Genomic DNA, 7,712 nt, shown 5'->3' with positions numbered 1-7,712 from the left:
AAATCAAGAGCTGCATCCTAGGCAAGTAAAACACACACAGTTATGAAATAAAAAAGAGAATGCACCACACTGTGCAGCACAAAAGAGCACAGATTTTGCAGTGAGATGGCTGGGGGTTCTTCACTTTGTATTTCCTGTCATTCTTTCTAGCATGGGGCTCTTTCATCAATTACCAGCACACCTGTGAAATAAATGTTCAATTAAATAAAGAGAAACAGCACAAACATGCACATTAAAACACAGACACTGGCATTTATTCAGTATTGTAATCCTCCTCCAGAAACCAGTGAATACTCTGTGACACAAAGCCATACAGTTCTGTTTCTAGAGAAGATGTTCTCTCCAGAGACCACTCTTGTTCAAGACAGGAGATGTAACTTAACTCTCTTAAACAGATTGCTGGGGAGACGCAAGGCACTGTACATTGGTTTCTGATTTCAAGAGATGCAAACACATGTTGCCTCTCTCTACATTATTAACTGCTCAGACTTATTCTGTAAACAGCACTAATTTCAAGAACAGAAAAGCCCATCTCCTACGGGTCAATGACAAAGACAGCCCACTTCAAATGCTGAACCAAAACATTTTTAATGCTCTAAAGCTCTTACTTATTCATAGAATCATAGAATTGTTTAGGTTGGAAAAGACCTTTAAGATCATCAAGTCCAACCGTTAACCTAACCCTGCCATCCCACCACTAAATCATGGCCCTAAGCACCTCATCTACCCGTCTTTTAAATACCTCCAGGGATGGGGACTGGACCACTTCCCTGGGCAGCCCATTCCAATGCTTGACAGCCCTCTCAGTGATGAAATTTTTCCTAATGTCCAATCTAAACCTGCCCTGGTGCAACTTGACGCCATTTCCCCTCGTCCTATCACTTGTTACTTGGGAAAAGAGACCAACACCCACCTCACTACAGCCTCCTTTCAGGTAGTTGTAGTGGGCGATAAGGTCTCCCCTCAGCTTCCTCTTCTCCAGCCTAAACAACCCCAGCTCCCTCAGCTGCTCCTCATCAGGCTTGTGCTCCAGACCCCTCACCAGCTTCATTGCTTTCCTCTGGACATGTTCCTTCCCTATTTTGAGCAAGAAGCCAAGCCTACCCTGGGCAGTCAGAAGTTATGGATCACAACTCATCTTTTTCCTTGTAGTCCTCCTCCTTGCACCTTGCTGCTTATATGGCCCACAGGGTCTGCACAGCTTCCCCTGTCACCAGAGCTCACTATTACCCCACTGACTAACGCACTGGATGCCTCCCATTGGCCAGACTCTCCTTTTTAACAAATTGCATTTTATATGTTTTATATTTAAGTTTAATAAACATGTCCATTTTACTGATAATGGTATTGGAAATGGAAGACTTCTGTAAAACACCAGACAGCTTCCTGTGGCCTCAGAATCACAGATGCAGAAGGATTTACTAGCTGCTAGTGCAATTCCCAACCATGGTATATCAGTTTCTGCTGCTTCTAGCAGGAAGACACTCAATTTCTTTAATGTGTTGATTGAAGTTAATGATAAAGAAATTAAATTCCAAATTATTGAGCAAGCTAGATGAGTGATACGGCTTTCTAGAAATTAGTAGTTTTCCTTTTCCATCTCCTACAAGAACACTTTTGTCAAGATACCATCAATGGACAATGAATCAACTCCTACCTGTGGGATTTTTCGAGAAAATAGTGATTATATGACTTAAAAAGTAAAATGCGGCAAGAAAAGACAGAGCTGGCCTTGAAAAAGACAACTATCTTTCAAAAGGATAGCACTTGGATAGTAACCAGTTCTCCATCTGTGCTTTGCTATAGCACTGCTTCTTATTGTAGATGACCAAGCATCATTCCAAAGCATTAAGAGCTAGCTCTAAAGACTTCAAAATGAATGAAACCTTTGAAAAGATCTCTTGCACTTCTCCTTCAGAAGACTAGGTAGGCTGTTTATACAGAAGACTAAAGTCCTACTGTAGTCATCCACTTTTGGTAATTAATGTGCACCACCAAGCTGCTAACAGAAGGGAGAGGACTAAGGGAACTGCTGAACAAGGCACTATGGGATTACAGGTGTAGTCTATGAAGTCTGGATCAGGCCTTTGGGCAGCAGTTTCCAACCAAAGACTGGGGTTGCACTGGTGAAGTGGTAATGAAGCACGCTGTAGATGACACATGGCAAAAGGGACAGACAAACAGGTTCCACTGTCCTGCACAGGTTCCTTAGTGCACCATGAGGTGCAGAACGCTCATTCCTCTCAGGTGGGGCTAAGGCACAGAAGAGTTGGGAAGCACTGTCGTAAAGGTCTGAATTACCTAGAAATGTCGTACAGATATACTTCTGATTTCCCCGTCACATCCTCACAGACCCTTAGTGGGAAAGGAGAATTGATTCTGCAAGAAGCACAGGGAAACCTGAAGTCAATAAACATTTCCAGTCCACAGTTTCATCCTGAAAGCTTCTGGAATCTGTGCACTTCATCTGCTTAGAAGTTGTGCATTACTGCCATGCAGGAGATGGCATTAGAAAACACTTATTAAAATGACACTAATCCTACGCTAGTATTTTAGCCACATGGATCTAAGATGCTTGTATGCATCTGTTCCCTAAGGAACATCCCAGTGCCAAATCCCACATGGCAACCATTTCCAGGAGAACTCTGATTACACACTACAGGGCAAAGTGAAGGTTAAACACAATTATAGAGCAGTGAAAAAGAGTCTGTAAATTACACCCAGCCTAAATTGGATTTTTCTTTAACAGGGCAGGATTAGCTGTTACTCATTCTTATAAACCTGAAGTAACTATGCATGGTCAAGAATTATGATACACAAAATACATGGTGCCCAGTAACGTCACGCTGGGGCAATTGTTGTAGCAGCTGATATGAGGGCTACGAGCCTGGGTTTTTTACTAGCACTGTTGAGCTGTGCAGACTACATCAGTCAGATCATTTCTATGCCTGGAATCCATTCAGCCTGCCAATGTGACACCCATCTACAAGAAGGGATGGAAGGAGGAACCAGGGAGCTGCAAGGCCTGTCAGCCTGACCTTGGTACCAGGGAATATTATGGAGCATCCTGAGTGCACTCACCAGGCACGTGCAGGAAAACCAGGGGGTCAGGCCCAGCCAGCATGTGTTCATGAAAAGCAGATCCTGCCTGACCAACCTGTTCTCCTTCATCTGACCAGGTGACCCACCTAGTGGATGAGGGAAAGGCTATGGATGTTCTTTACCTGGACTTTAGTAAAGCCTTTGACACTGTCTCCCACAGCATTCTCCTAGAGAAGCTGGCAGCTCATGGCTTAGACAGGCATATGATTTGCTGGGTAAAAAACTGGCTGGATGGCCAAGCCCAGAGAGTTGCAGTGAATAGAGTTATATCCAGTTGGCGGCTGGTCACAAGCGGTGTTCCCCAGGGCTCAGTACTGAGGCCAGTTCCGTTTAACATCTTTATCAATGACCTGGACGAGGGGATTGAGTGCACCCTCAGTAAGTTTGCAGATTACACCAAGCTGGGGAAGGTCTTGCACTTGGTCACAACGACCCCATGCAACGCTACAGGCGCGGGGAAGAGTGGCTGGAAAGCTGCCCGGCAGAAAAGGACCTGGGGGTATTGGTCAACAGCCAACTGAATATGAGCCAGCAATGTGCCCAGGTGGCCAAGAAGGCCAATGGCATCCTGGCTTGTATCAGGACTAGTGTGGGCAGCAGGAGCAGGGTAGTGATCATGCCCCTCTACTTGGCACTGTGTTCAGTTTTGGGCCCCTCAATTCAAGAAGGACATTGAGGTGCTGGAACATGTCCAAAGCTGGTGAGGGATCTGGAGCACAAGTCTCATGAGGAGCGGCTGAGGGAACTGAGGTTGTTTAGCCTGGAAAAAAGAAGGCTGGAGGTGAGACCTTATCGCCCCTCTACAACAGCCTGAAAGGAGACTGTAGCGAGGTGGGTGTTGGTCTCTTCTCTCAAGTAACAAGTGACAGGAAGAGAGGAAATGGCTTCAAGTTGCCTCAGGGGAGGTTTGGATTGGATAATAGGAAAATTTTCTTTACTGAAAGAGCAGTCAAGCATTGGAACAGGCTGCTCAGAGAGGTGGTGGAGTCCCATCCATGGAGGTGGTCAAAAAATGTGTAGTTGTGGCACTTTGGGCTTAGTAGGCATGGTGGTGTTGGGTTGATCCTTGGACTTGATGGTCTTGGAGGTCTTTTCCAACGTTAATGATTCTATGATTCTCTTCTTATCCAGCTCCACCTGTCTGCTCAGACAAATCAGCAATGGCAAAAAAAAAAAAAAAAAAAAAAAGCCAGGCACCACATAAATCCATCTGCACTGAATAACAGAATAGTTAATATTAACATGGAGAAGTACTTTAGATTTCAAAATGGAACAACTCCCATCTAGAGAAGCGGGGAATCCAGTCCACAGTAGCAACAGAAAAACTGAACGCTCTTAGATGTTTAAGCACAGCAGATAACAGTGGGATACAACAATGCAACAGAAACAGACAGTAACTGTCTACTTAATTCTACCATCAGTCAGTAGTACCTCCTACTGTTAGTCTACAATGTAGATTTTCTTCAAGCCTTTGGCACTGGGTTGCTTCAAACACAATCGCATCAAGATCCCAGTTTGTTGCAAGGGGATATAAATGAAGCCACAGGCGAATCATCTACACAGTTCAATAAATCAATTTTTTTTCACAGAATAAAAATTCTGAAACAGGCCACTACTGAAAATGTAAAAAAAAAAAATTTCATTATACTCAAAAGATAATGATATCAGTCTTTTTCTCCTCAAAAGAAAGATAATCATCAAGCTGGAGGTTAAATTTTTCTCAGTTTTAGCATTATCACACATGACCTTGTAGTATTTAAATGGGACAGAGAGCTGGCATCTCCTTGTCAAATATTGCATTCACACTGGTGCATCACACTGGTGTATTTTTTTATATATATATATGTGTCTGTAAGTAGGAACAGTTATGGGTTTGGGTTATATTCTGCTTTCCTACAAGCTTTAGAGTTACGCAGCTTTCTGACTTGCTGTGTTTGCCATAACATGTTCTCATAATGAACCATATACCACTCTTGTCTTTTTATGTTATGGGGAGAGCACCAGTTATTTGTGATGCCTAAGTCCCGCAGAGCTGTAATTCCAAATTTTTCCTAGAACTGTAACCAGGATGTAGACTTGTAACAGAAGTATTGATCTTGGCAAGGATTACATATGAATGGAAATACGTGCGTGAGAGAGAAAGGACCAGAAGAAAGAGCAGAACAAGGGTTAAAAAAATAACCTAATGAAGAGCACTGTTCCCGGTCAATCACAGTGAGGAATGTGTCAAACCCAGGCCACGTGCAGTACGATAAGGCTGCAGCAGAAGTGACTCACTAATGGAAGACACTCTGAGAGCAGAAAAATGGATGGCAGCAAGGCTGCAGAACATCATACACACCATTCCCTCCTCTCTTATCACAACAGAAGGATAATAGCAAGACACTATTCCTAAATGGACATGAGAGATATGTCCAAAAACTAGTTCATCAGTGTGAATCATGAGGAGCCCCAGAGCTGTGGTGAGGACTCATAGCCAGTGCCCCTGGTCCTTTGTGTCACATACAACGCCAGACCACGCATACTCACTCAGTGCTTGTGAGTAAGTGGCAGTAAGAGTGCGAATGAAGGCAATCACTGAGAGAATGAGTGTGAGCAAAATCAATTTACTCAGAGCTTTTGCAGACAACATGCACCTTTCCCTTCCTTTTAGATCTGACACTGAGTTTTGCTACACCAGTTACCAAGTTTCTCTGTATAAGCATCTATACTAACACTGTACAGCCAGGTCCACAAGGGTGACCTGTCCTATAAGGATTTAAAGAGTTCAAAAGCCATTAAATAACATATAATAAAGCCTTCTAGAAATTAATATTAATCAAGATAATGTTATTAACTTCCTTTTCCATTAAGGACTTTTTCCTATAACACACATTCCTCAACACTTCTTGGACAATGGGAAAGAGCAGAGCTTTTCCATCTTCCTGGACCCAGGCCACAAGTAATTACAGATCAAATGAAAGAATGCCTACCAAGCAGGCAGGAACACTGATTGCTTTCAAGCTTCCATCAGCTGGCTGGGTTAATTTAGAACTATGGTATGCATTCATGGGATCAAACTGCTCGTTAGTGGTGTGAACAAGGAGGTTCTGAAATATTGTGTAAGTTTTAAAACAACAGCTATTACTTTAACAGCAGTCATTTTCCAGTTACTGTGGTAAGCACACCACCCAATGTGACTTGAAGACTGAAGAGTATAAGAATGGGATATTTCAAGAGGTCGAGCTTCCAGGCAAGCAACCAAGCATCATGGAAGAACAGCTGACAGCCTTCTTGAGAGTTTATGGTGAGAAAATAACAAAGCTCTTCAAGAAAAAAAGCTGGGAGGTCCTCTTTCTCTGAAAGTTGCCATGCAAAGTTTAAACATGGGAACTTCTTCATGAGCACTGCGATAGTTTTCTGTTTGACACAGAGAGTAATAGAAAGCAAATGTTTCTGAATAGCCACCTTTAAGGAAAGGAGAGCAGGGATGGATGAGGGAGAAAGCCGTTGGACATAAACACTACGGCTTCAGAATACAAACTCATTTACAGTATGTACACAGCTGAGAAGCCAAAAAAAAAAAAGGCAGGAAAAATATTTTCCAGGAGGGACCTAAGGCGTACATTTAGCTTTACATTGTGCATATTAGCAACAGATAGATGTTAAACAGATGTTCTTTGTAAAAATATCCATAATAATACATCTCCACATATAGGGTTAAGAAAAAACTGGCACACATGCAAAATTTAAAGGAGAGGAATACACATTGGAGGAAAAAGTTCCAAGACAGGGTGGTTAAGACCAAAGAGATGGGTACCTACTCAGCAATACAAATGGGGCAATAAGATTAAGTGCCGCTCTGGAAGACAGAGTGGCATCATACAAAAGTGCTGAGTGATGAAAGATATCTGTATTACCTAAGGAAATTAATAGTTTTGAACTCCAAAAGCCTGCAAAGATTTCTAGCCCTGAGAACAGACAGCAGATCAACTTTGTGGGAACAAGTACAGAATCTGCAGGTGTGGCGGCTGAGCCAGACACCAGAGATATCCCTGGCCTTGTTGGTCGCAAGCCATGGGATAACTGAACAAGAGCTAAGTGAAAAACAAAGTCAATGCTGCGACTAATGAACCTTGCAAGATGAACTTTGTTTTCATATAAGGCTTGGACTCAGTGCTTGCCAAGTAGCTAGGTGATAAGAGAAAAGTAGAGGCTTTGTTTTGGGATGGGTATAAAAGGATGTAAAAGCGTTAAATAAAGTGATCTCGATGCTGCTTGCGCTTGTGCATGAACTCGGAGTCCGTGCCTTCATTGCCACACAACTTCAAGTAGACAGTCCTGATTCTTCAAGAAACATGACTCAGAGATCTTTTACCTAGATCTCAGACTGGGACCAAAGCCAAAGATAACAGTTTCAAAAGCACTGGCACAACAAAGAATGAAATGTGTGTGCTTGTATGTATGAAACTGTATCAACTGAATGTTCATGTGAATAGTCATTACTGAAAAAAAAAGTTTTATAAAATACACATATTTAGATATTTCTTCATTTGACTTAATTCTTCATCGCTTCTGTTTTTGTTGAATCTTCTCCGGATTCTATTAAGAATTGTATGAGGGCAAGAGAA

The 7,712-nt window shown here is 42.5% G+C and overlaps 1 long non-coding RNA gene across 1 annotated transcript in view; it reads right to left on the bottom strand.

Annotated features, from left to right (window-relative positions):
• The window catches only part of LOC118453059, a 9,468-nt gene extending 2,085 nt beyond the window's left edge, over positions 1 to 7,383 (bottom strand). Inside the window, exons 1-2 of the long non-coding RNA XR_004842945.1 lie at positions 7,076 to 7,383; positions 6,369 to 6,374 (exon numbers count right to left, since the gene is read on the bottom strand). This is a non-coding gene — a long non-coding RNA (uncharacterized LOC118453059). The remainder of the gene's footprint in view (positions 1 to 6,368; positions 6,375 to 7,075) is intronic.
• Between the last annotated feature and the right edge of the window lie 329 nt (positions 7,384 to 7,712).

This window comes from Egretta garzetta, unplaced genomic scaffold (assembly GCF_000687185.1).
Source record: "Egretta garzetta isolate BGI_Z169 unplaced genomic scaffold, ASM68718v1 scaffold49, whole genome shotgun sequence".
NCBI classification, from domain to species: domain Eukaryota; kingdom Metazoa; phylum Chordata; class Aves; order Pelecaniformes; family Ardeidae; genus Egretta; species Egretta garzetta.
This window is presented reverse-complemented; position numbering and strand designations above follow the sequence as displayed.